The 27,999-nt window shown below is 48.1% G+C and overlaps 1 protein-coding gene and 1 long non-coding RNA gene across 4 annotated transcripts in view; one reads left to right on the top strand and one right to left on the bottom strand.

Annotated features, from left to right (window-relative positions):
• LOC146425331 (CBP80/20-dependent translation initiation factor-like) overlaps positions 1–13,911 on the bottom strand; it is a 365,952-nt gene extending 352,041 nt beyond the window's left edge. For all 3 annotated transcript variants that reach the window (XM_085041609.1, XM_085041610.1, XM_085041611.1), the window contains exon 1: positions 13,599–13,911. The gene's annotated coding sequence lies outside the window, so the exon portion shown is untranslated. The remainder of the gene's footprint in view (positions 1–13,598) is intronic.
• The window catches only part of LOC146425329 (uncharacterized), a 440,420-nt gene that overhangs the window by 380,632 nt on the left and 31,789 nt on the right, over positions 1–27,999 (top strand). The window lies entirely within an intron of this gene.

Genomic DNA, 27,999 nt, shown 5'->3' with positions numbered 1-27,999 from the left:
TAGTTACTAAATTCCCACCCGCATCTAATAGAGAATGGAGGTTGTCCTTACCCTTCCTTTTGTCATTAATGTATTTATAAAAATATTTTTATTGTCCTTCACGGAAGTGGCCAGATTGAGTTCTAACTGGGCTTTTGCCTCTCTAATTTTTTTTTTCTACATGCCTTAGCAACCCCCTTAAACATTTCCTGAGATACCTGACCCTCCTCCCAAAGGTGATACACCCCCTTTTTTTTCCTTAGTTCCTGCAAAAGCTCCTTGCCCATCCAGGCTGGTCATTTTCCTCGTCAGCTCATCTTTTGGCACATAGGGGCTGTCTGTTCCTGTGCCTTCAAGATTTCTTTCTTGAAGCATGCCCATCCTTCCTGGACTCCTTTATTCTTAAGGACTGTTTCCCAAGGAACTCTCTGAATAAGTCTCTTGAGTAGGCCAAAGTCTGCCCTCCAGAAGTCCAGTGTGTAAGTTTTATTGATGCCCCTCCTTGTTTTACCAAATATTGAAAACTCTAATTTCATGATCACTGTGCCCCAGACGGCCTCCAACCACCACATCTCCCACCAGCCCTTCTCTGTTTGCAAACAGCAGGTCTAGCATAGTCACTCCCCTGGTAGGCTTGCTCACCAGCTGTGACAAGAAGTTGTCCTCCACACACTCTAAGAACCTCCTAGACTGCCTCTTCTCTGCTGTGTTGAGTTCCAAGCAGATGTCTGGTAGGTTAAAGTCACCTACAAGAACAAGGGCTGGTGATCTTGAAACATCCTCCAGCTGCTTGTAGAATAAGTTATCCACCTCTTCTTCCTGGTTAGGTGGTCTATAACAGACTCCCACCAGGATGTCAGCCTTATTAGCCTTCCCCCTGATTCTTACCCATAGGCACTTGACTTTATTGTCATTAATCTCAATTTCCATAGTGTTGAGAGCCTCCCTAATATAAGGAGCTACCCCTCCACCTCTTCTCCCTCTCCTGTCTCTTCTGATGAGCTTGTAGCCATCCATTACAGCGCTCCAGTCATGCAAGTCATTCCACCACATTTCTGTGATGGTGACTACGTCATAGCTTTGCTGCTGTACCATGACTTTCAGCTCCTCTTGTTTGTTACCCATGCTGCATGCATTAGTGTACATACACTTCAGCTGGGCTGCTGATTTCAGCCCTGACTCTGGCTTACCACCCTTAGGCTTGTTTCTGGAGAGCCTAGTTGCATCCCCTTCCCCCTTCGAACCTAGTTTAAAGCCCTCTCAATGAGTTCTGTCAAGTCATAGGTGAGAATCCTTTTGCCCTTAACAGATAGATGGAGTCCATCTGGCTCCAGCAGGCCAGGTGCCCATAAAGTTGCTCTGTGATCAAAGAACCCAAAATTCTGCTGATGACACCAGCCTTTAAGCCACTTGTTGATAATGTCGGTTCTCCTGTTCCTTTCATCATTTGTCTCTGTCACTGAAGGGACTGAGGAGAACACCACCTGTGCTCCTGCCCCATCAACCACTTGACCCAGAGCCCTGAAGTCCCTTATAATTGCCCTGGTGCTCTTCTTTTCAATTTCATCGCTGCCAGCCTGGACTATCAGCAGTGGGTAATAATCAGAGGGCTGAATCAGCCCAGGGAGTCTCCTGGAAATATCCCATACCCGGGCCCCAGGGAGGCAGCAGACCTCCCTGTGGAATGGGTCCGGTCAACATATGGGGCCCTCTGTTCCCCTCAGAAGGGAGACACCTACTACGACTACCCTTCTTTTCTTTTTAGTGCTAGAGGTAGTGATCCATCTGACAGGCAAAGTGTAGTTGGGAGGCTCTCCAGGGAGATTTTCTTCGATGTCATCTAGCTGACCCTCTGGATCCAGGGCCTCATACCTATTCTGAAGTGGCACCTGGGTAGGTAATGGGGGTTGGGAGGAATTTTTATTACCTCCCCAAGGAGGGACCCATTTCCACTCCCCTTCATCAACTGGGTCTCTTCCTTCTGCCTGATGGTAGGAGGCATGGGAGTCCTCTGACTCCTGGTGGTCTTCTCTCAGGGATGGAAGGGTGAACCTCCACCAGTCTACTTCCCTTTCACTTTCCCTAATACTCCTTAGTCTTTCTACTTCCTCCTTAAGCTCGGCCACCAGACAGAGGAGATTATTCACCTGTTTGCACCACAGGCAGGTGTCTTTGGCATCATCTCCTGTTACTACTGACAGGCTCAAACACTCTGTACAGGAATGGGTCTGGATACACGTCTTTCTTGGGGGATTCTGTTTGGCCTGGTACACTAACACCAACCAAAATCAAGCTAAATAAAATAAAAATGCCACTAATAGAAGGATGCCTGCAACCCCGCCTCTGCAAACTGCCGTGCCATGCCCTCAGAGATGTGCCACATCCCTGTTTGCCTGCTCCTGTTTGCCTGTTCCAGGTCACCGTGCTACCTAGAGCTTTCTTTTATTCGCACCTCGGATGGCCGGAGGAAGCCCCGCCCTGAGCCTGAATGGCTAGCGAGAACTCCTCTCAGCTTCGCAACCAATGCTCTCATTTGGTTATGTGCTTCGACTTTCCTCCAGCACATTAAAAACCAATGGCTACATTTTCTCATGTACTTTTAATCAAAGTTCACTACTTTTTAAAAAAAATAATTGGCTAATCAAACCCATTGCTTCCAAGATGACATTACTTCTAATGCTTTAATCAATAGACAGAGATGCTCACAAGATAGCTAACATGGCCTGAGCTGAGTATAGGTGCTGTGAGAACAAGGCTACAGCTTTTCATTCATGTCACTGGATGATGTGGAAGAGACATGAGAAGAGAGAAGCTGGAAGCACATGATGGATGTGTCTACTGTAATCGAGTGGATAAACAGACCTATAAACAGAATTACCGAAATAAGTGGAAAAATATATTCTTAGGCTTATTACCTATGAAGAGGAGAGGAAGGCTTTACTGGCTTACACTTCCCATCAAGCTCAGTGTAACACTTGTAGACATGTGGAAAAGGTCAGAAACATTAAGGGATGGGGATGACTCACCAACAGATCTACCTCTTGACATCCAGTTAGAACGATCCAAGAGTCACATCACTGGATGCTCTACAACCACCACAGTGGTTAACTAACAGCCTCTGACAGGTTCATGATTTGGTTGGATTTGTTAAAAGAAAAAAAAGATTAACACAAGCAAGTCAAACCCAAGTTGGGTTACTAAAGCTTTTCTTGGTGAACTTCAGACTTCCAAGCACACCTTATTTCTTCATGCAACTATTCGCCTTGGCTGCTAAATTTCTACAATTCCTCAATTACATGTTTTCACAACATCAGCCACCACCTTATCATGACTGTGTTGGTTTTGCTTGGCCCAGTTTTTGCTAGTGGGGAGGGGGCCCACAAAGATGGCTCCTTTGTGTTCTGTGTGAAGCTTCTGGAAGTTTTCAGCATGTCCAGCAGAGCCAATCTCCGATGGCTCTGACGATGATGGACATGCCACTGGCGAAGACTGGACCAATTAGAGATGTTGGTTATATGTCGCTGTTGAGCAGCTAGCAGAGTAATGAATGCATCAGTTCTCAGTGGCAAGAAGGAATGACCTTTATTGTTTTGATTTCATCACATATATAGAGTTCTCAAAAGTCACCCAGATTGGTCAGTCAGAAGCCTTCCCCCAGGCCTGATTGGCCAGGCCTGCACTGCCCAAGTTCTGGGACACTGTTCCAAAAACATCCAAACTTTATCTTTATTTACAAAACACAAGAAAACTTCTCATGGGAAAACCTGTGCTAGCCACAGTTATACCTCTGTGATAACATATTTAAGAAGAAATCAAAACAATATGAGCACGCACTTCTTTCTAGCCAGAGAAGGAGGAGGCGAGAATATGTGAGGGAAAACAACATGGAGACACCAAGGTCAGTGGAGAAGGTGGGGGAAGAGGTACTCCTGGCGCCGGAGCTGAGAATCCTCTGCCGGCCATGGTGAGGACCATGATGAAGCAGGTTGTCCCCCTGCAGCCCATGGGGTCCACGGGGGATGCAGAGATGCACTCGCGGCCCATGGGGAGGTGCCCACGCTAAAGCGCGTGGATGCCTGGAGGAGGCTGTGATCCAGTGGGAGTCCCAGTGGGGAGAGAGGCCTTGCTCCCAAGATGGAACAGCCTGGCCTCTGAGGTCTGCACCCCGTGGATGAGGGGCCCACATCACAGCAGTTTTGGGAGGACTGTCTGCCCGTGGGAGGAGGCTTACATTGCGGCAGGTTCGGGCAGGCTGCTGCTCGTGAGAGTAGACCCACGCTGGAGGAGTTTGTGGGGAGCTGTCTCCCGTGGGAGGGACCCCATGGCAATGCAGAGGACAACTCCTCTCCCTGAGCAGCGGAAGAAGATGTCGGTGATGGACTGACCAAACCCCCATCCCCTTCCCCCCTGTGCTGCTAGTGGGGAGGAGGGAGGGGGGTGAGCGGAGAAATGGTGTCTTTGCAGGCTTTATTTTACTTCTCATTTATCCTCCTCTGACTCTGTTAGCAATAAATCACTTTGCAACTTTAAGTTTCAGCCTGTTTTTCCCCCAGTGCGTCTTCTCCCGGTTCCTTATCTCAACTCATGAGCCTTTTGTGTGTTAACTTTTTCCTCTCCTCTGCCCAGCTGTGGCAGGGGAGAGCAGAGAGAGCAGATATGGTGGGTGCCCAGCATTTGGCCAGGGTCAAACCATGACAATGACTCAAGTTTAAAGCACTTCCAATAAAACTTGACTGTAATGCCTGTATTGTCTCACAACAGCCAGAACTGTACAGAAAAGACATGATGTCCCCAGGCACCCGTGATCCACCTGCTGAAATGAGCTGGCCCAGATCAAGGACCAAGGTACTCAAGGAAGGAGAAGAAATGTGATCTGACATGATTATTACAAGAAACAATAGGCTTAGTTTTCTGGGGTGAAACCTGCCTCCTGCAAGGCTATCAAGCCATCTCCAGAAACATCTGGCTGAACTAGATGGATACAATTCAACAGATTCAACCCTCAAAGTTTCATTTGACTGGATTCACTTGCCTCTCCACAGATGGATGAGATGCAGAGCAGGAGACCTGGAGCTGCCACAGGTCCAGCAGTGTCCTCCTCACTGCATTGCTATCCTCCTGTCACAGGGAAAACTCATGCTGATGGCTCATCTTCCCCCACACCATGTCCTTCCCTACTGAAATGTGCAGTGAGGAGGAAGACACACTTCTGCTGAATGAAGCAAGAGTAATGGGAGGTGCTCAAGGAAAACTTTAGCTAAGCTAGCAAGGGATGACTACGAAAACCAGAGCATGGGAAAGGCTGAGTCCCTTTCTCCCCCACAGCCCTAAATAGAGAAGAGCATAAGGAAAATCATTCTCCAAGCTGACAAAAAAGGATAATAATCCACAGGTTAAAAAAAAATGAAAAACAAAAGTGCATATAGAAGGGGGAGGGATAGAAAAGGCAGCCTCATGCTGCAGCTGTAATGGGAAAGGCTGTCAGGAGCAGAGGGGCAGAGCATCATCCCCAGCTCCTTTGGGAACTGGAGGTTCACCAATCACTTCTAACAGCAGCTCCAGCTTCAAGGCAAGTTCATGGACCATGGATGATGCTGAAAAGCCACTGCACTGCTGCCTCATCTCTTCCAGGCGATGCAGTCAGTCAAGACCTTGGTCTCAACGGGAAACTGCAGCAAGCCTGGGCACAGCCTAGGCAAGCTTTTGAGGACAGATTTTATTCAGTCTTCAGTGCGCAAATGCTCTATGTGAGCTAGGTGGTAGCACGTGAAATGTCACTATTAAGAGCAGTAACAATATAATGACTAATTATCCATCCCAGCAGGTATGCAACGAGGCTCAGCTCAGGACTGAAAAAGCCTTTTGAACTGCAGGATACTGGTATAGGCAGGAGACTCTGGGGAGAAATCAACCACTAGCTGTTCACTGCAAGCTTGGTGGTCATGCATAAGTACAAAGTCCTGGGACAACAGCATGGCAGCATAGTTTGGGTTGGAAGGGACCTTTAAAAGTTATCTAGCATTATCTCATCCCACCCTCCCTGGCAGCATCCCTACAGCCAGGTCCTCTTCCCCATGTTCAAGACAATTTAGGTTATTTCCTTAAAGAGAATGTAGTGATTTACTAAAGGTACTTCTGAGTTAACTGACCTGCTATTTAAGCTCACAATTGCTGCAGACTCTCCTTGGAGGCAAGAAGAAATCTGCATTTCACTTTTCCACCCTCTTTCTTACAGTCTGTAATTTCTGATCTTTGAGACCTACACTCCTCTATCAAATTTGACTGAAATTAGTCCCTGGGTTAAAAAAGCTTCCAGAGGAATAGCAAGTGACAGCCAGTCTGAGTTACATAAGCCTCATTTCTGTTAATTAAAAGGAAAAAAAAAGGCAAGCACAGAAACAGTAAATAAATCTTTCACCAAATGTAATGAAAATATATATTAAAAAACAACATGCAAATATCCTTTTTCAGAGCCAGTTCTGAGAAAGATGATGTGTGCTTCACAGATGCTCTGAAACCCAGGAGGGAAGGAGAGAGACCAGTACCCTGGGGTGAATCTTTGCATTAAAAGCATCCTGACAAGGAGGGATGTTGCAGTGCTGCCAACAACTAAGCACTCCACAGGGTTACAATGTACTCCCCACCACTGATGCTGCTCTGAGCATCTGCAAAGGCAAGAAAAAACACTCCTCTACTTGCACCAGGCCAGCACAGGGATGGACAGAGCAGGGATGCAGAAAGGGATGGAAAACTTGCTGTTCACCAGAAGAGCTTTCCAGAAGTGTGCATTTCATTGCAGAGCTGCCATAAGGATGCAAGAATCTGGTGGTGTCAAAAGAAGGGAAAAAAACTGTCAGGGAAAGCTATCCATCACCTCATCACAGCTGGTCACTTGCAGCTCTTCATCCACATCCATGGCCTCCTCTTCCTTTACAGACATATGTAGCCATCGCAGTGAGACCCCATGGACACTGAAAACTCCAACTCACTCGCAATAATGAAATATGCACATGGCAAGAAAAATAAAGAAATTATTTCCAAAAGCACTCCCTGCCTTCATGTCCTGCTGGAAGACCTCCAGCTCTAAAAATTATTGCTGCAAATTTTGGGATCACCAGCCCGGCTTCCTGGGCTAGAGAAAAATGCAATCAAAGATGCCTCCAAAGCATTTGCCCAGCTGGGAATATGCCCTGATCTAAGGGAATACCGCTCCTGTGGGTGCAGGCATTCTCCCCTGTCTCCTCTCACCATGCAAAGCAAAGACCACCTTAAACATAAAACGTTATTAATAAACTCCAGCTGACAACCACAGCACAACCACAATCCTTCCTGCTTTTTTTTCTTCTCTTGCCCAGGCATCCAACATGGTATTTTTGACAACACATTAAAATCCCCTCTGGCTTCATTGCAGTCAGACACAGAGCCCAGGAGCCCTCCAGCCCAGGGGGTTTGCTTCTGGCTGGGTGGATGGTGCAGGGAGATGCCAGCACCCAAAAGCAAATCAACATTTGCAGACTACTGCTTTGGGCTGGCTTGGTAGGACCTAGACTATACCATAGTCCCACTTGGAGCACACACTTCTCTGCAGAAGAAAAAAATCCCTTAAAATACACCCCAGGATTATTCATGCAAGATCCCCCATTAGCAAACACTAAGATGTGTTTTCACAGATACAAACACCCTTCAAAGTCCTCTGCAGAAGATGGTGGCCCTAAAACAGTGCCTCCATGGACCATGTAGCAGAAGGAGCAGCTCGCAGTCACAGACATAGGCAAGCCCAGCTCTGCAAAGCAGCTGCCCCAGCCCCAATCTCACCCAAGGTTATGCCATCTGTGACCAGCTCCAGGCCAGTTGGCAAAGCTTTGGCTTCACAAAGCAGATGCTCAATGCTTGGGATGGCCAAGACCCCTGAATCATCTGCAATGCAATTCTGTTCTAGCTTGAAAGCATTGTGCTTGCAAAGACAGACTTGTGAGACTTAATCAAATGATGCAAAATACTTGAGACTGTACCTACTTATTTGCAGAAGACCTCAGTGCTAGCTTGGGGATGGACTGGGTGCCCTCCCTGCAACATGGCACAACACACCTGATGGCAGAGACCTGGACTGTTGCAGCGTGCTGCACTGCTATGCTGCAGTCTCTCAAGCCACCCTTCCCACGCCAACCCAGCCGCTCACCTCCCATGCCAGCTACCACCCAACACAACTGTCAGCAGAGGGATGGTGACAGCTTGGTTTTGAACACCAACTTCTCCCAAGCTTCTCCCAAGGTCCCAGTGAACACAAGCCAAGCAACACAGCTCCTCCAGGATTTTATGAGTTCAAAAGCATTTTTCAGAATTAATTATGAACCCCGTTAATGGTTCCCCATCACAGGTGGCTGGGGAAGCTAGTGGCAGCTGTGTGTCTCCCTGTAGTTTCTGCTCCAGCATGGGGCAGACTCCAGTGGTGGTGAAACCTTCCCAGGGCAGCACAGGCTGTACAAACCAGTCCCAGCAAGCCAGGCCAGCTCCAGAGGGAGGGGGAAGGTTGGTTGGGTTGTTTCCTTTTGCATTAAGGCAAATTAAAATTGCTGGTGAGAAATGAGAAGCTTGTGGAAGCCCACATGCATCCTCAGATCACCCAGGCATGACATGACACCAAGGGATGAGGCACACCACACAGTCACCCAGCTCCACTCCCCATCTCAGGGACATCCCTGCGACAGCGCAGTCTCGCAATTCACGGGTGACCACCCCATGCCGCATAAAGGGGGAGGTCGCCCGGGGCCAAAACACGCCAGGCGGGCACGTGGCTGCAGCAAGCGGTGGAGCTGCTGGGGACGCGAGCTGCTGTGGAGGCACGGCGATAAAAGAAGTGCAGGATCACGGTCTGAGATTTCCAGGGAATTTATTAAGGTCCACAGGTGAGGGTCCGGGGATGGTGAAGAGGGATGGAGAGCAAGGGAGGATGAAGGGGCTGGAAATCCAAGATGACGAACCCCAAGCGAGCTTCTCACAGAGGGTTAAGAGGAGAGGGAAGAGGGGAGTGGTTAGCTCCAAAGAGCCAATCAGGGAAAGCCAAAGGGGAGGAGCTAAGGAGGGAAGACGGGTACACCAATATGCTTACAGCATGGGAGGGTACAGGCTCCTGCTTGGGAGGAATTTCTGGAACATAAACCATATACAGAAATCCTATTAGCACACTGCAACACATTCCCATCGTGGACGTGTCATCCTATCCATAACCCTTTCCATTTTGCCACTTAAGAGATGCAGATGACTTCCACCACCACCCAGCACCATGGTGGACACAACCATGCTAGGGAAGAAGATGAAGCTGAACCAGTGCTGGTGGCCACAGAGGAGATGCCCTCAATAAATGGCTGCACATTATGAAATACTGTGGCAGGCTCCTAGCTGACAGGTGTGGCAGGATTTTGTCCTGCAGAGATAGCAGAGGCAGAAGGTTATGTCACCACAGTTTCTCCTACCACCTAAGAAACCAGGTTTTCCTTCCCCTGTACCACAACTGTTACATGCCTGGAGGACAGAGAAGGCCAAGGATTGTCTCTATAGAAGAGGAGATTGGAGTAGTGACTTTTCTGAAGTAAGCACAAGACCATTCCTAGTCAAGCTGTAGTCCCTAAAGCCTCAGAGGTCCATGGACTGCCTCAAAGAGTCTCCAAAAGCTAACTCAAAACAGCAAATATCTCAAATCCATTATTTTCCATAACAAATTTTCCACAATCCACCCATGATAGACACACCATCTCCATTCCTGGCCACTGTTGAAGTACCTCTACATTGAAGAAGACTGACCATGACACAGCCCAAAGTAGATGTGGAAGAAACCAAACCTCTCTTTTCAGCAGGAAAGCTAATGGTTAAATGCACAAAAATTTTGAGAACATCCAATGTTATTCCCATTTCAGTTTGAGCTGAGCAAGAAACGGATTTTTCTTAGGATCACTAGCAAAGCTTCTATGTTGTAAATGAATATATATATATATGCACACACACACACATATATATATAAATAGATAACAATAAAATAGCCAGGGCCTCAAACAAACAGAAAATTATTGGTTATCTACAGTAGTCCTTTATTTTGGATGACTCAGTAACACACTAATTATACTCAGGTAGCAGAACTGTACCTTCTCCAAGAAGTTTCAGAAGAACATCCCAAGGCTCATCCAGAAGCCTCAACACTTCCAGATTTTCAAGATAGGAAGAGCTGTCCTTTTCCCAATCTGATGAAGACTATGAGTTACCCCAAACAGAGCACCAAACTGTTAACTTTGAAACTTAACCATGGCATGAGTAATGTAAATGTCTTAATACTTCTGCCAAACATAAAAACAGTGAAATAATTAACAATATTTAATTGCTCCATCAAAATTGTCAGGCAATATGCTAAATGTGCCCCAAAGAGCTCCTGAAATAGCTCATCTGCTGCCCCCAACTTCCTTAGAAACCATAGGGTCTTGCTATATTTTTAGCTATAGCTCCTTACAAATATACAGGACCCCAAAGACTCACTTGAGCAGCAAGAATATGAAATTAAATAAGGTCCAGGATGGCTTTCTTGCTGCTCTGCAGAGACCACCAGACAAAAACTCAACCAGCGATAACTACCACGATTTCATACCACTCCTGCTGGGAAAAGACCAAATAGCAGCAAGGATGAAAACAGGAAACAGGAGACCCAAAATGAAAAGGGAGAGTCAACATAGCAAAATTTGTCCTCACCAGGAGACCCCGGTAGAATGAACTCAATGGAGCACTTCATTCCAAAGTGAGGATGCTGAGAGAGCAAAAAAGTATTTTTCTCATTCAAGATCAAGTGCTGAAGGAGAGAGATCTAAAGATAAAGCTCAGCACCTTGTCACCTCCCCTTCCACAGTTTGGATCAAGGGCTAACGAGTATCAAGTATGTTATCATGCTTAGCACATTATTTTTCACGCCTCTCAGGAACCCTGCATAGACCACTCCCATCCCATTTGTGGATGAGGTTGACTCAGCTATGGAAATGAAGGTGTCAAACCCAGCCAAGCCCCTCAGGAAGCTCATTTCTCTCCCAAATCCCATTGCAAAGGCAGAGCTGATATTTAATTCATCTCCACAGTTTCTTCCAGTCTCCCATCAGCAGGGGAGCTCCTGGGTGCTAGACTTTACCCTCCAGCTCACCTGAGACAAGTCTCTTCCCCACATCACTTTCACCTTCAGCATCCAACCACTGTTCCTCTGCTTTCCTTTAAAAGCAACCTGAGATCTTATAAATTATTTTAAAAAATGCTTCCTAAGAGCCGGACAAGTTCCACAAGACACTAACCACAACATTTCAAATTCACAGAGCCCTCTGGTACAGTATCTGCAATGCAAGAAGGGCTCAGATAGAGCTCAGAAGAGCATCACATACAAGCACAGCCTGAGCTTCCTCAAACAGATACCACTCATCTTGTTACCAGATGATAAATTTTCTACACCTGGTGAGCTAACACAATGCTTGTTCTCCAAAACTACTGGCCTATAGAAGTGCACAATGCCCATTGTGTAAGAAGGAGAACTGAAAGTTCACCAGTCCCAGTGCCCTGCCAACTCAGCCAGGTCTACTGGAACATTGGGGTCCCTGACCACTAGGGACCACGAGAGAGACCCCCAGGACAGAGGAATTCATGTGTAAAGGGGAGGGGAAATATGTTAATGATTTTGGGGAAATGATTATCATATGTATGTTTAGTCCAGGACAATCAATGAATATGTATGCAAAATACAGTATATAAACAGAAACTTCCCTGTACTCAGCATGCACAGCTTTGGGAGGAACTATCCCCCCATGCATCTAGCTGAATAAAGAATGCCTGCTTCTTAATGCTACATTGGTGTTAAGGAGTTTCTTTATTTTACCGAATTTCTGGTAACAATCTCTCTGCCAAAGATAACACACTTAAAGCAGGGAAACCATAACCTAGACATTTTACCTAAGGCTTGAGGGAATAAAATCCAGTGCAAGGTTTTGCTCTTGGACCTCAGGATCTTCAATGGCACAGCAAAGCCTTTACGGTCCTTATGGGGAAACATAATGTGTATCAACACAATAAAATGGTTTTTTCCACTCACTGGAGACAAAGTGTGAATATTTACTTGTAAGGGTCACGTAAGCCACAAGGGGAGTGGGATGCTTCCCTCTCTATCCCATGTGGCACTCCCCTGCCAGCATTTGGATGCTCAGAGGATGGTCCACCAGCAAAAAGCCTTTCTAGATTTTGGAGATGAACGACCATTAAATCTCCTGGCCTTATTTTGGTATCTTTGGGTTGAGAGAAACAACCTGGAAGCTCAGTATATCTTCTGCTTCCTCACACCTTTTTAATTTCTGTTAACAAGGCTGTGACTTCAAGCTTCATCCCATATCTGCTTGAGTGGCGGAGGAAGAATAGCATGGATTACTGAAGCAGAAGTGAAGGTGACACAAATGGACATGTGGAAAAAGCCTATTTCAGAGGAGCCATCAGATCTCCAGAGAGGCCTAGGGCACTCCAGCCCTCCACATCATGCTGCACCTGCCCCTTTCCAATCTACCTCATCCAGTGTGGGGCCTTACTGGTGGGGATCTCACCCCTTCCAGAGGAGCTTGACACACGGAACAGCCCCAGGAAATGAATCTTAGTCTCATTTTATGGAAAAACAACTCCAAGGACTGAGTTTTGAGGCATTGGGATGCCAGGGACAGCCAGCAATTATGCCTCCAGCCGTTCAGCATTGCTGGGGGCAGCTGTGGCAAAAATGTCCCACAACTGCCAGCTGCTCCGCTGCCACAACATCTGTTTTCCCCTACTGTCACCCGCAGCCCCTGAGACCACGTGCAGCCAGAATGACTCTGCAGGAAAATGATAACCATAACAACAAAATTGAGTCCCTGCTGAGTCCTCGCTTGCTACACCCAAACCCAACCCTGCACCAAAAACAGGGAAAGCACCTTCCAGGAGGTGGGAGATGCTCCCACCTCGGGACCACACAGCAGCATTCCCACTGGGAATGTCCTCCCGTGAAGATGCTCAGGGCTAAACCAGGTGGTACCATTGTGTATGCAGATGCTGCTGTACAGGAACCACCGCCGGGTTTGCTGCGACAGGGACCACGATGAACAGTAGTCATTGCGATGGGGACCCAATGGGTCTCCCTCTCCTTTTTGTCCGTGGGGGCTCGCCGGAGGACCCGGAGAGAGAGGCCAACATTGCCCTTCGGCAGGGCTAATGAAGCTGCCAGGAAGCTTCCAGAGGCCGGGAGCGTATCCAAATCCGGCCCTGGACCTTGCCGCCGCAGTTACTGCCCTGCCCGCCGCTCACCTTCACCAGAAGAGGGAATATCATGGGGGGAGGGAGGGCTCCAAGTCCACGCACAGAATGTCAGCGAAGGGGGGAAACCCACCCGGGACGAGGCCGCTCGGGTAGCACCGTCGCCGGTACCAGATGAGAAACCGGCTCCATGTGCGAAACGACACCCCAGACCCACGGCAGCCCGGCGCGTGGGGCTTTGATTGTTTCCGAGGGAGACAAAAGCCGGAACGTGCTCCCCCCCCTACTTCCCGCCTTCGCCGCTGCTGTGTCATGGCCCCCCTCCCGAGCCTTACCGTGTGGGGCACCGGGCGCAATCAGACCCCCGCCGGGAGGTTCATGGGCGCAGCGCTGAGGTGCGGGGAAACGCGGAAGGACACCAGGAGCGTCGCCCGCCCGGGAAGAGAATCCGGCTCTGCAGAGACGGGTCGGAGCGGCCGGAGACTGACGCGCCGCCCGCCCGGCCCCGCCCTCCCGACCCCGCCGTCGGTCTTGCCGTCGGCTCTGTCGGGAGATGTAGTTCGGGCCTGGGCCCAGCCTGCCCACCCCGGCCGGATCCTCCGGGCCCCGAGGCTCTGCCGCGGCCCCCGCGACCACGGAAAGGCCAGCCCGGCGGGGCGGCTGAGACCTTTGTGGTGCTACTTACTTCCTCCTACACACACACCCTTCCCTGCCCGGGCTGAACACTGTGGTTCTCATGTTCCTACCCTCATCCTTTGGGATTCAGACCTAGAACCGCATTCTCTCCGGTCCCATCCCCCCTCCTCATGGCCAAGCAGCATCCATCGGGCTTTCAGAAGGGTGATTTAAACTGAGCTTAAAAGAAGGAAACAGCAAGTGTTTCAGAATTCTTGAAGAGTTTGAGTTGGAAGGAAACATAAAGATCATCTAGTTCCAACCCCCTGCCATAGGCAGGGACATCTTCCACTAGACCAGGTTGCTCAGAGCTCCATCCAACCTGGCCTTGAAAACTTTCAGGGATGGGGAACCACAGCTTCTCTGAGCAAGCTGTGCCAGTGCCTCACCACCCTCACGGTCAAGAATTTTTTCCTAATAGCTAATCTAAACCTGCCCTATGGCAGTTTGAAGCAATTGCCCCTTGTCCTATCACTCCATGCCCTTGTCTAAAGTCCCTCTCCAGCTCTCTTGTAGCCCCTTTAGGTATTGGAAGGTGCTCTGAGGTCTCCTTGGCACCTTCTCTTCTCCAAGCTGAACAATCCCAACTCTCTCAGCCTGTCTCCATAGCAGAGGTGCTCCAGCCCTCTGAGCATCTTCGTGACTGCCTCTAGACTCTCTCCAGCAGGTCCACATCCTTTTTATATTGTGGGCTCCAGAGCTGGATTCAGTACCACAGGTGGGGTCTCACCAGAACGGAGTAGAGGGGCAGAATCCCTGTCCCTTGACCTGCCTTTGATGCAGCTCAGGACATGGTTGGCTTTCTGGGCTATGAGTGCACAGTGCTGGGTCATGTTGAGCTTCTCATCCACCAACACCCCCAGGTCTTTCTCCTCAGGGCTGCTCTACGTCCATTTTCTGCCCAGCCTGTACTTGTGCTCAGGATTGCCCCAACCCAGATGCAGGACCTTGTACCTGACCTTGTTGAACCTCATGAGGTTTGCATGACCCCACCTCTCAAGCCTATCTAGGTCCCCTCTGGATGGCATATAATCCAAGTGCTTCCATATAAATACACAAAACTCTGAGTTGAGAAATGTAAAAAAAAGAATTCAAACACCTTTTAAACACCCTTCTAGCTATCTGGATACATTTAGCCCCTTCAGACCTGCTCAAATGTTCCTACAAGTGATTTAAACCACTTTTTCTTTACCCCACCAGGCTCTCAAAAACACTGACCCAACAATCATTCCCCTTTTCTTATTGCTTGGGCTATATTCAAGAGGTTGACTTTATTTCTGACCATGGATTATTTGTTGCTTTCTGTCTAGTTCTGCTGTAACATTAATCCAGATAAATGAATCACAGATCATGGAACATCAACAGAAGAACGTGTCACGAGTGGAGACATGTGGCTAGCACAGGTCTTTCCCGTGAGAACACTCTTCCGTGTTTTATAAACAAAGATAAAGTTTGGATGTTTTGAAACAGTGTCTCGAGATTTGGACAGTTCAGGCCTGGCCAATCAGGCCTACGGGGAGGTTTCTGACTGACCAATCTGGGCGACCTCTGAAAAGTCTATATATATTGAAATCAAAATAATAAACTTCTTTCTTGTCACACTGAGAACTTGGGTCTTTTTCTCTGCTAGCGGCTCAACAGTGACAGAGACAGAGGGTGGATAGATTTTACCAGTTGCCTAGGCCTATGACAACTAGTTGACAAACCTATTCAGAGTGACCAGCACCCCAAAAACCTAGTCTCACTCACAAGTCCTTATGAAGACAGCCGATTTATGTCTAATGCAAAATAGATTACTGTTTATTAGACACAGGAGAGAACGGAGCAAAGAACTAGACAATTTTTTACTACACAATACATGAAAAGCTATTCATAGCTAAACAAACATATGTATATGTTGCCCAAAATAGGGAGATTAAAAACAATAGAGTGCTAAAAAGGTACCTATTAATATTATTATGGCTAGCAAAGAAGAATACAATTTAGGAAACCAATGATCTTACCAAATCCAATTTTGGAGCTGGGATGCATTAGAATCCTCCCTCAATCTTGCAAGAAATTACCACAGGGCTGTGTCCAGAAACCTGGGGAGAAGACTTTACCTCACACTCCAATGTCCATGTAGAAAAGCTTCTACCTTTGCAATGTCCATGTAGAAAAGCTTCTACCTTTGCTGAGATTTTGTGGTGTTTTTATAGGAAAAAAAGTGTGAATTTGTGGTCACTAAAAATTTTTCACATTTTCTCGGTATCTCACCTTGGACTTTCAGGTGCCATTACTAGATAGCCCGGATTAAGCTATCAACCTAATCTGAGCCATCCATCTCCGGTCACAGATCAGGGAGAGAGAGAAGGGGGAGGGGGGAGCGTCCTGCCACAGAACAACAGCCATAAATTCACCAGAACTGGCCTCTGAAGAATCCTTAATTCTACTCTGACAGCAAAATCATATTCAAAAGATCTCTCTGCTGTGCCCAGGGCCATAGCAGTTTGCTGGGCAGGTTGCCATGACAACCCAATATTCACAGGAGTGTGGCTATAATTAGGAGAGCACATTCTTAATTTAGCTCCAGGTTTTTTTATTTTGTTGTATTTTAAGCAAAGGAGAGCTGCCTGGATTTTCATATTTTTATCTATGATCATATTATGGTTTAATTATTAATCCAAGTACAAATAGCATTGCTCCAGTGACGGTTGAGCTGCCATGCAGAGCTCACTGGAGCAGAAAACACCTCTGCCTGCATCCTGTTTTCATAGCACATCTTCTCATGCAGCCCCCCCCTCCCCTATTCCCTCCGGCCCCCAAGCCCCAGAGCTGAGTGCTCCCAGGCCCAGGATTTCCCAGGGATGCTCCTGGTGTATAGGAGCAAGGTTGGGGAAAAAAAGGCAGGATCCGCTCTTGCATTAATGATAATTTTTTGAAATGCCAGTGCAACTGGAATTGTCAGCTTTAACCTGATAACAATTTGCCACATCTAGCTATTTAAAGCAAATAGCCCTCTTTGGAGAATACTGGCTCATAATATTAATGGTGTGGACACACTGGCATGTGTAAATCCAGTTCCTGGCCCCACATAGTGGGACCTCTCTGTGCATCCTGGTCCTGCCCCAACCTGCTCAAGGCATCCTTGGCCCAGTGACCTCACAAAATGCCACTATGAGCTTCCCTCCATCCTTGCTGGAAGCAGGAGGGTGACAAGGCTGGGAGCTGGGTGCTCTGGTTCAGGAGCCCAGATAGGTGCTGGATCAGGGCACACAACTTCCAGCCTGAGATTTTTGGGTAATGACCCATCCAGCAGAGCTCGGTGTTTGTGGGAGTGTGGGAGGGAGTTGGATTAATTCTTCTAGTAGGTGAGGGTGGAATTTGGACCAGGATAACAGCAGGTTGACTAAAGGTAAACCCAGGGATGGGTGCTGGGCAGCATCAGCCTGGGACTTGGGAAAAGGGGCCATCACTGCCATCTCACCCTTGCACTCCCTCCCTCACATGGGTTCCAAGCTCCATAGCCACCTTGGTCATGGCATTCCATTCATTATTAATGTGTCCAAGCACAAAGAAAGTGCAGCTTTATGGTAACCAGGGATTTTTCTCGAGGAGTTGGCACAGCTCCAGGTCCAAAGACCACAGCAGAGCTGCTGGTGCTGTCCCCATGCGGATGCAACCCTGCTCCCCTCAGCCTGGTGCTTCAACCCCTCCAAGATGCATGTCTTGACCTCCTCCTTTTATCCCTACTTTTGGCTTAATCCTATCATAGGAGGGAACATAAACATCTTTCTTTCAAGGAAAAGATGCTGTGGCTGCTGTTCTGGGTACCATATGCCAGATAATAACACAAGATCACTCAGTGCTTGGAAAATTAAAATTGCTCTTTATTAAAAGTGTGTATTCAGGGAGATAGTGAGGTGTCAGGGGAGTTCCTACATCACCTTAGCAGTGGGAATTGAGGCAGGCTTGCCTGGCTCCTTATGCTGCCAAGCATAGAGTCCTCAAGGTGCTGGGACCTGTGCGGGAAAGACTGCATCATCCTGCCTCAGAATCGTCCCAGGGCTGCTTCTGGGGAAGCACTGAGCATCTCTGGGAAGATTTTAAGAGCCTCCCTAAATTCTTTCCTAATTCAGTGGGAACTGGTGGATCTCTGCCAATGGGAAATGCTCCAACCTCAAGTTTTTTGTCCCAGGAAAATAGCAAGTCTTAGCAATGACGAGGACCTGCTGCTTCAAAGGGGTTATTTGCTGAAGGCAAAATTTGACGTACTGTATTCTACTCAAATTTTACATCCCCTGCATGGAAAGCTCAGTCATACATACAGATAGGTACTGAAAAAAAATAAACTAAAGCAGAAGAGAGTTCCTTTCTTCTTCCTCAAGTCCTTCTGGCATAGGTGGGATTATGGGAATATCTTCCAGGATGGAGACACAGTGATGCCCTCAGCAGGTGACCTACAAAATGCCACTGTGGTCAAGTGCTTAAATGCTCCATCAGACACTTCTGCAGGAAAAGAAACCCTTAAAATAGTTGAGTCAATTATCATCCTGCCAGAATCAGAGAGACCATTATTCTGGCTGGGCTTCAGTTGAGTAGAAAGTTAATAGACCTCCTTTAAAAACCCAAATAATAGACCTACTGGAGCAAGAACTGGAGACAGACAAGGTGTTTACTCTCATCCTGACACAGCCTGAGTGAGTGGCTCTGCCCTACTTCCTGAGCACAGAGACTTCTGTCCATGCCTGAAGGGCTGGCAGCATTGGATGTGGGGCTCCAGCAGTTCCTCCTTGTGGTGGTTCTGATTGGCCCAAAACATCAGTGAAGTGTTTTTAACATCTAGGAGAAATTTGGACCCCTCAGAAGCTGTTCTAGTAGGCCTAGGGAGGTGTCTGAGGGGTGGGGTGTGGCACAAAGATGGCTCCTGTGTGTCCTGAGTGCAAGTTCTGGAAGTTTTTACATCAAGTCCAGCAGAGCCAATCTCTGATGGCTCTGAAAGTGATGGACATGCTACCAGCCAAGTTTGGGCCAATTGGAGGTGCTGGTTACGCCTCTGTGAAAACATATTTAAGAAAAATTCAAAACAAAGCAGGCGCGCACTTTTTTCACTTTGTAGTTGGAGGAGGTGGAGGTGAAAATATGTGAGGGAGAACAGCATGGAGATTGTCAAGGTCAGTGAAGAAGGGGGGAGAAAGAGGTGCTCCAGTGCTTCCGGCACCAGAGCTGAAACTTTCTGCTAGACGTGGTGGAAGCTATGGGGGAGCCAGAAATTCCTCCTGCAGCCCATGGAGTCCATAAGGATGCAGAAATCCACCCACAGCTCACTCCAGAGGAGGAGGTGGATGCCTGGAAAAGACTGTGAACCAGTGGGAGTCTCATCTAAGAGTTAAAACTGCAAAGGCCTTGCAAGGGAGAGAAAGGCCTTGCTCCTGGGATGGAAGCAGCCTGGCCTCAGCTTGGGAGAGTCTGCACAGCACCCTATGGACAAAAAGACTCATGTTGCAGCAGAATTTCGGGCGGGATGTTGCTCGTGAGATTGGACCCACGCCAAAGAAGTTCTCAGAAGACTGTCTCTCGTGGGAAGGACCCCTGGCTAAGTAGAGAACCTCTTTTCCTGATTGGACTGACCAGAGGACCCCTCACCCTGCCCCCTGTCTGTGTTGCTGGTTTGGAAAGAGGGAAGGGGGGGGGTGAGTGCAGAGACTGCTTCTTAAGAGGGTGGGGGTGAGAGCAGAAAAAAACTGTCTGAAGAGAGAGAGAAACAAGTAGAGATAAAGAGTATTTGTAGTAGAAGAATTGTGGTGATGAGTAAATTTGAGAATCTGCTCTGTGGACTGAAAAGAGACCCCACACCCTGCCCCCCCCCCACCTGGCTTGTTGACTGTAAAGGAGAAAAGGGGGTGAATATTATAGGTTCGTAAGAGGGAGGGGGGAATGAACCAAAACTGTATGAAAAGTTTATTTTTGCCTGCATTTATCCTCCAACTCTGTTAGGTAATGAAACACTTTTTGCAACTTTAAGCTTGAAGCCTGTTTGCCCTTTTTCGTGCGTCCTCCTGGCAAGGTCCTGTCTCAAACCCATGACATCCTCCATCCAAATCTTATGGAGTGAGATATCCTGGCTGCAAAGCAAGAGAGAAACTGAGGTGATGGGGTGTGAATGTGGCTAGCAAGGGCATTTGTGGCAAAAGAAACAGCACAAAGCTGTCAAGACTCTCTCCTATATATATATAAATCAAATTTCAGACCAGGGTACCCACAGCTGAAGCAATGCTTGTCTATGCCAAGAGGAGAAGCTGGTTTTGAAACACCAAATGTGGGGACAGACTCCTTCCCCCATGTCCTGGTGTTGGAGAAAGGGGGTGGTGTTTTTAGCACTTTGTGGGTGTGACGACATGGTTTATTCCATACCTATCACTCTTAACATAGTCTTCAACAGTCCATTATCCCTTTCAATCTTCCCAGAGGCTTGTGGATGATAAGGGATGTGATATATCCACTTAGTGCCATGTTTCTTTGCCCAAGAGTTTATGAGGTTGTTTTGAAAATGAGTCCCATTGTTTGATTCAATTCTCTCGGGGGTATGATGGGGCCACAAAATGTGCCTCTCAAGGCCTGAGATGGTGTTTCAAACAGTGGCATGGTTTACTGGGTATGTATCCAGCCAGCCAGTTGTTGCCTCTACCATGGTGAGGATGTGGTGTTTGCCACCACCCTCTATTCCAAGGAGATTTCACTCATCTGGCTTGCTTGATGGCAGTGACACCAGTATGGGGAGAATGGAGCACTGCCTCTGCTGTGCCCGTGTCTGGACCCACTGCAGGGCTGGGATGGAAGCTCTATGGAGCACTGTCTCTGTCCATGACTGGCACCACTGCAGGGCTAGGATGCTGGCTCTGGGGGGTGGGGTGAAGAGCAGTTCACTGTCTCACCAGGGCAAGGCCTGACCTGCCCAACCTCCCCCCCCCCACCCCTCCCATGCATCCTGAAGTGTCTCAGAGACATCAATCTCTCCAGTCTTTGGCAATCACCCCATGGCTCAAAACAGTGACCAGGACTACCGTAATGTTAGTTTTCCCCTTGTGGTCTCATAGGGTACCTTTTACCCCAGGGTCTAATCAGGGTACCTTACCCCCCTTTGATAGGATTTCTAGTAAACAGAGCAGAAAGGAAAGAGGAAAGCATACTGGAATTCATATAAATAGTAACTACTATATCAAAATTAAAAGCATCTTTCAGCTGCATTGCCTAGAGCTCAGCAGATTGGTCCATGATCTCTGATGATTTCTTGAAGGCAGTATTTTCCTTCTGTGGGGTTAGCATTGTTGCCCGAACCGAGGAAACACAAAACAACCGAAGTTATTTTATGCGGTGCTTTATTGAGGGCCCTGGGGACCTGGGACTCGCGTCCAAAAGTCAGAGCCCCAACCTGCTACAAAATCACTGAGTATATATATGTTTTCTTTCCAAATTGCTTCATCTTAACGAATTTGATTTCTAGACACATCTACCTGATTTATGATTACATTGTGACTTTGTTTTTCGTTAACTGAACATTCTTTATCATCATTAATCTACTACACCCTATTAGATAAGTCACACACTCCACTTAGCAGATTACTTAAATAAACAAACTGTTCTATAGCTACATTCCTTAGACAAGTCTTTCTACCCTCATCAGTATGCTCTATTGATCCTTTTGATCGCTACTGGCAACTTCGCTACACAACACTGTTTACACTCAGGCCTACTGATCCCTCCAAGCCTTAGCATGACTACTACTAAAGTCTTTATTCATGGTTTTGCAACAGCATTCTCAAATGTTAGACAAACAAATATACATGTCCAAGGTTACTACTCTTATCCCACCCACTAACCAGGTTTCAGGTGGATACCCAGAACTCATTCCAATCTCCTCAGCATATAATTTTCAGGGTCCTGATTTCGGACTAAAAACTTTTTCAACTTAGCCAGAACGTTGAGTGATTTTCCAATCCAAAATCTTTCTTTTAGTCACTTCTACAGCTGGAGACAACTTTCCAGCTGCCACTTCTTCTGCACAATAACACATCTCTTACCATTACTGCACCTGCTTCCCTTGGTAATTTTATGCTTTGCCCTGAGGAGATAGGAAGGGGTACATAGATTAGTTTCTGATATAGACAAATTCACAAGCTGGCATTTTTAGAAATATAATATTGAACATTTATTAGGAGAACAAAGACTTATGGCGCCGGGTGGGTGTGGCAAGTTTGCCTTTTTCAGCCCCCACATGCTATTCATCTTAATGTGTACTTAAGTACTTTCTGTAACTGTTACATATTCATTAAGTCCCCAAAAAAACTATTTACACTTCAACCACTCCTCTTCGATCTTTGCCCCCTTTCGCCAGCACGGCCCTGTCTTGGGTCCTCTGGTTTGCCTCAGGGCTGAAGGCAGAAATCCCATTTCAATGTTTCTTCAGCTCTAATTCAATTTGTGGCTGACAGGTACTCAGGGAGGTGTGAATGGAGATAACAGATTTCCTGGGATGCATGGGGTCTGTTTCTTTTTATTACTTTAGGGCATCTTGATCTCTGGCCTTGTGGCTTATCAGCTTAAAAGACATTTATTACCATGTATTTCTTACCACGTTTTCTACCATATTACAACTATTTTGAAGTTATAATTCACTCTAACTTTGTTTCTATTTAACTATATGTCCTAGGTTGCAATATTGATGTAGTTAAGTATTCTATTACCACCAGCTGTGGGCCATTAGCTGCTATCACCCACTCAGACGACAGGCAATGGGCCATCCGTTAGCTATCATCACTTGCTAATGACCCACCCCGCATGACAGGCAATGGGCCATCAGGGACCCACCGTGTGACTCATGGACTTATCTCATCCCATTGTGAGATGCTCTGCCCAGGAGGGAGGAGCCAGGTGTTCCCATGTGGATATAACCTGGCCTTGGAACCGCCTGAGTTAGCCCTGTCTACTGGGTTCCCAGAGGATCAGAGCTACTGCTGGATCTTCAGCTGGAGACTAGACCTTCACAGAATCACCACTTCAACTGGACTACTTCAGTTGGACTGCTACTACCACCCTAACAGGGTGTTAGGTTGTATCTGACTTTGTCAGTGCTTTTCCTTGTATTATTTCCCTTATTTTTAATTTCAATCTTGACTTGTGATCTCCCACTGGTTTGTTTTCAAACCAAGACATATTTTGGCGCCCAACGTGGGGCACGACCTGGGGAAACTCAGAAATCCTATCACCATGATGGTCAGCTTATCTATATGGGTGCTGTATCTCGCTCTCTATATTTTTCCTCAAATGGGAAACTATCTGCCTGTCGTATTGGTCCTGTTGCGACCAGGGAATGGCATGAAAATTGCTCTTTTGGTTTATTATGCCTATTGCGTGGTAACCTGTGAGGCGATGAATACCATTCGGAACGTATACTCAAGTTTATCTGCCTGGCCTAATCCGAGCCACTACATCTGGGACCTCCTCAGCAATCATACCCAGCCTCTGGGGTTAGGAGGAGAGAGCGGTTTCTTCCAGCCTTTCAGGTCAGGCACAGCCATTTTTGAGGATATTGAGTTCTCTCTGGATGCTAGGGATGGCATAATCTTTTTGTTAGTTCTGTTTTCCTTTTTCTCTGCAACCAGCACTGTGTACCTCATGCTGAAGATCAGAACAATATCTTGTCTTTTTGAGGAGGAGAAACAAAGCGAATCAGCAGGAAAGAGGAAAAGAACCAAAAGAGCAGTGGACGTCTCAACACAGACCATTACCAAATCAGAACAGCCGAAGCCTGTAGCAGTTGCCCCCGTCCAGAAAAAGAAATCAAAGAGCAAATCAGTCCGCACAGCGACTGATGAGGATGCGGCAGGACCATCTCACCCAGCAGAAGAGACAGAGCCAGAGATCATCACTCGCTCTCTATCCCTGGGGGAGCTGCATGACCTACGGAGGGAATTCACCCGGCAGGCAAACGAGTCCATCTTAACCTGGCTGCTCCGTATCTGGGACGCCGCCGCTAATGACACCATTCTGGACGGAAGTGAGGCCAGACAACTGGGATCCCTGTCCCAGGATGTGGTTATTGACCAGGGGATTGGGAAAACCCAGGAAACTCTCAGTCTCTGGCGGCGATTGCTGGCGAGTGTACGGGACAGATACCTTTGCAAAGAAGACCTCCAGATGCACCAAAGAAAATGGAACACAATAGAACAAGGTATCCGATGCCTGAGGGAATTGGCCGTGCTAGAGATCATTTTCTCGGACAACGAGAGATTCCCCAAGAACCCAGATAATGTCCGGTGCACTTCACAAATGTCCCTAAGATTCGCGCGGCTCGGACCAGAGATATACTCTCGTTACCTGGCAACATTGCAGTGGAGGGAAGGCGAAGACCAGGTGGGCGTGTTAACAAACAAACTGAGAATTTACGAGGACACTGTCACCGCTCCACTACGCACCCAGGTCTCATCAGTGGAAACAAACCTGGCCGAGCAAGTCCAGAGCTTGATTGAAGAGAGCCTCCAGAAACTAAGGAAAGAGTTCAAAGAAGGATTTTTCCATGTCACACCGAAACCAACCAGAGTCTCTGCCATCAGGAGCAGACGTCCCCTAGCCAGGGAAAGAAGACAAACCCCGCGACGTGACCTCTGGTTTTTCCTGCAGGAGCATGGGGAAGACATGAGAAAGTGGGATAGGAAACCCACCTCCACCTTAGCAGCCCGGGTACGTGAATTGAAAAAGGAAACATCCACTTCAGGAGGCTCATCTAGGTACAACACTGCCCCAGTCTCTTGTGGACAGAACTCCAGACAGAATGGAAGCGATAATATGACTGATCCTCTTGAAGGGACCTCAGGAACACATTTACAGGAGAAGAACATCGTGCACCAAAAACAGGATTAGAGGAGCCCTGCCTCTAGCTAGGTAGAGGAAAGGGATAATCGGATCTATTGGACTGTGTGGATCCGATGGCCTGGCACGTCTGACCCACAAAGATACACGGCTTTGGTTGACACCGGCGCTCAGTGCACCCTGATGCCATCCAGGTATGTGGGGACCGAATCCATTTCCATTTCTGGGGTGACAGGAGGATCCCAGCAGCTGACTGTACTGGAAGCTGAAGTGAGTTTAACTGGGAATGAGTGGCAGAAACACCCCATTGTGACTGGTCCAGATGCCCCATGCATCCTCGGCATAGATTATCTCAGGAGTGGATATTTCAAAGACCCAAAGGGACATCGCTGGGCTTTTGGGATAGCAGCCGTAGAGACAGAAGACATAAGACAACTGAATACCCTGCCTGGTCTCTCAGATAACCCGTCTGCTGTAGGACTACTGAGAATTGAAGAACAGCGGGTACCAATCGCTACAGCAACAGTGCACCGCCGGCAATACCGCACTGACAGAGACTCTGTGGCCCCCATCCATAAGATGATTCAGGAACTGGAGAGCCAAGGGGTGGTCAGCAAGGCTCACTCACCCTTTAACAGCCCCATATGGCCAGTGCGTAAGTCCAGTGAAGAATGGAGACTGACAGTGGATTACCGTGGCCTGAATGAAGTCACACCACCACTGAGTGCTGCTGTACCGGACATGTTGGAACTTCAGTACGAGCTGGAATCCAAGGCAGCAAAGTGGTATGCGACCATCGACATTGCCAATGCCTTTTTCTCCATTCCTCTGGCAGCAGAGTGCAGGCCTCAGTTTGCTTTCACCTGGAGAGGTGTGCAGTACACGTGGAACCGACTGCCCCAGGGGTGGAAGCACAATCCCACCATCTGCCATGGACTGATCCAGGCTGCACTGGAAAAGGGTGAGGCTCCAGAACATCTGCAGTATATTGATGACATCATTGTGTGGGGGGACACAGCAACGGAAGTATTTGGGAAAGGAGAGAAAATCATCAGAATTCTCCTGGAAGCCGGTTTTGCCATCAAGAAGAGTAAAGTCAAGGGACCTGCCCGAGAGATCCAGTTCCTGGGAGTAAAGTGGCAAGACGGACGGCGTCAGATTCCTTCTGAGGTCATCAATATGATCATCGCGATGTCTCCACCAACCAACAAGAAGGAGACGCAAGCTTTCCTAGGCGCCATAGGCTTTTGGAGAATGCACATCCCTGAGTACAGCCAGATCGTGAGTCCTCTCTACCTCATACCCCGCAAGAAGAACGATTTCCACTGGGGCCCTGAACAGCAGCAAGCCTTCACCCAGATCAAACAGGAGATCGCTCATGCGGTAGCCCTGGGACCAGTCAGGACAGGACCAGAGGTAAAGAATGTGCTTTACTCTGCAGCCGGGAGCCATGGTCTGTCCTGGAGCCTTTGGCAGAAAGTGCCTGGTGAGACCCGAGGCCGACCACTGGGATTCTGGAGTCGAAGTTACAGAGGGTCTGAAGTCAACTACACTCCCACAGAGAAAGAAATCTTGGCAGCTTACGAAGGAGTCCAAGCCGCCTCAGAGGTGATCGGCACAGAAACACAACTTCTCCTTGCACCCCGACTGCCAGTGCTGGGGTGGATGTTCAAGGGAAGGGTTCCCTCTACCCACCATGCCACTGATGCCACGTGGAGGAAATGGATTGCCCTCATCACACAGCGCGCCCGTATTGGAAACCCGAATCGCCCTGGGATTCTGGAAATTATAACAAACTGGCCTGAAGGTGAGACTTTTAAATTATCTTCAGAAGAAGTAGAGGAGCAAGTAGCACGTGCCGAGGAAGCACCCCCGTATAACGAGCTGCCGGAGAGTGAAAGACGCTATGCCCTCTTCACCGATGGTTCCTGCCGAATTGTAGGCGCAGATCGGAAATGGAAAGCTGCAGTATGGAGCCCCACACGACAAGCTGTACAGGCTACCGAGGGACAAGGTGGATCGAGTCAGGTCGCAGAGCTTAAAGCCATCCAACTGGCTTTGGATATTGCCGAACGAGAGAAATGGCCCAGGCTCTATCTCTACACTGACTCCTGGATGGTAGCCAACGCGCTATGGGGATGGTTAGATCGCTGGAGAAAGGCTAACTGGCAGCGCAGAGGAAAACCCATCTGGGCCGCTGAGATTTGGCAGGACATCGCCGCCCGGGCAGAAAAGCTGACCGTGAAAGTTCGACACGTGGATGCACATGTACCTAAGAGTCGGGCTAATGAAGAGCATCGTAACAACGAGCAGGTGGACCGAGCTGCAAAGGTGGAAGTGTCACAGGTGGATCTGGACTGGCAGCACAAAGGAGAATTATTTCTAGCTCGTTGGGCCCATGATGCCTCTGGTCATCAAGGGAGAGATGCGACATACAGGTGGGCTCGTGACCGAGGGGTGGACTTGACCATGGACAACATCTCACAGGTCATCCACAGCTGTGAGACTTGTGCTGCAATCAAACAGGCCAAGCGGGTGAAGCCTCTGTGGTATGGTGGACGATGGTCAAAGTACAGGTATGGGGAAGTATGGCAAGTTGACTACATCACACTTCCCCAAACCCGCCAAGGAAAGCACTACGTGTTGACCATGGTGGAAGCAACCACAGGATGGTTAGAGACCTACCCTGTGCCTCATGCTACTGCCCGGAACACCATCTTGGGTCTGGAAAAGCAAGTCCTGTGGAGACATGGAACCCCTGAGAGAATCGAGTCTGACAATGGAACCCATTTCAAGAATGGCCTCATAAGCACCTGGGCTAGAGAACACGGAATTGAATGGATATACCATATCCCCTATCACACACCAGCTGCCGGGAAAGTTGAACGGTGCAACGGACTACTTAAGACAACTTTGAAGGCACTTGGCGGGGGAACCTTCAAAAATTGGGAACTGAACTTAGCAAAGGCCACCTGGATGGTTAACACAAGGGGTTCTATCAATCGAGCCGGTCCTGCCGAGTCTGAACCTTTGCACACAGTGGATGGAGATAAAGTCCCTGTGATACACGTAAGAGGTTTCTTAGGAAAGACTGTTTGGATTAGTCCCACCTCAGGCAAAGGCAAACCCATCCGTGGAGTGGTTTTTGCCCCAGGACCTGGTTATACTTGGTGGGTGATGAAGGCAGATGGGGAAACCTGTTGTGTACCACAA

Source organism: Lichenostomus cassidix, chromosome W (genome assembly GCF_008360975.1).
Source record: "Lichenostomus cassidix isolate B80296 chromosome W, HeHo_3.0, whole genome shotgun sequence".
NCBI lineage: Eukaryota > Metazoa > Chordata > Aves > Passeriformes > Meliphagidae > Lichenostomus > Lichenostomus cassidix.
Note: the sequence above shows the minus strand (reverse complement) of the source record. Positions and strands in the feature narration are given on the sequence as shown.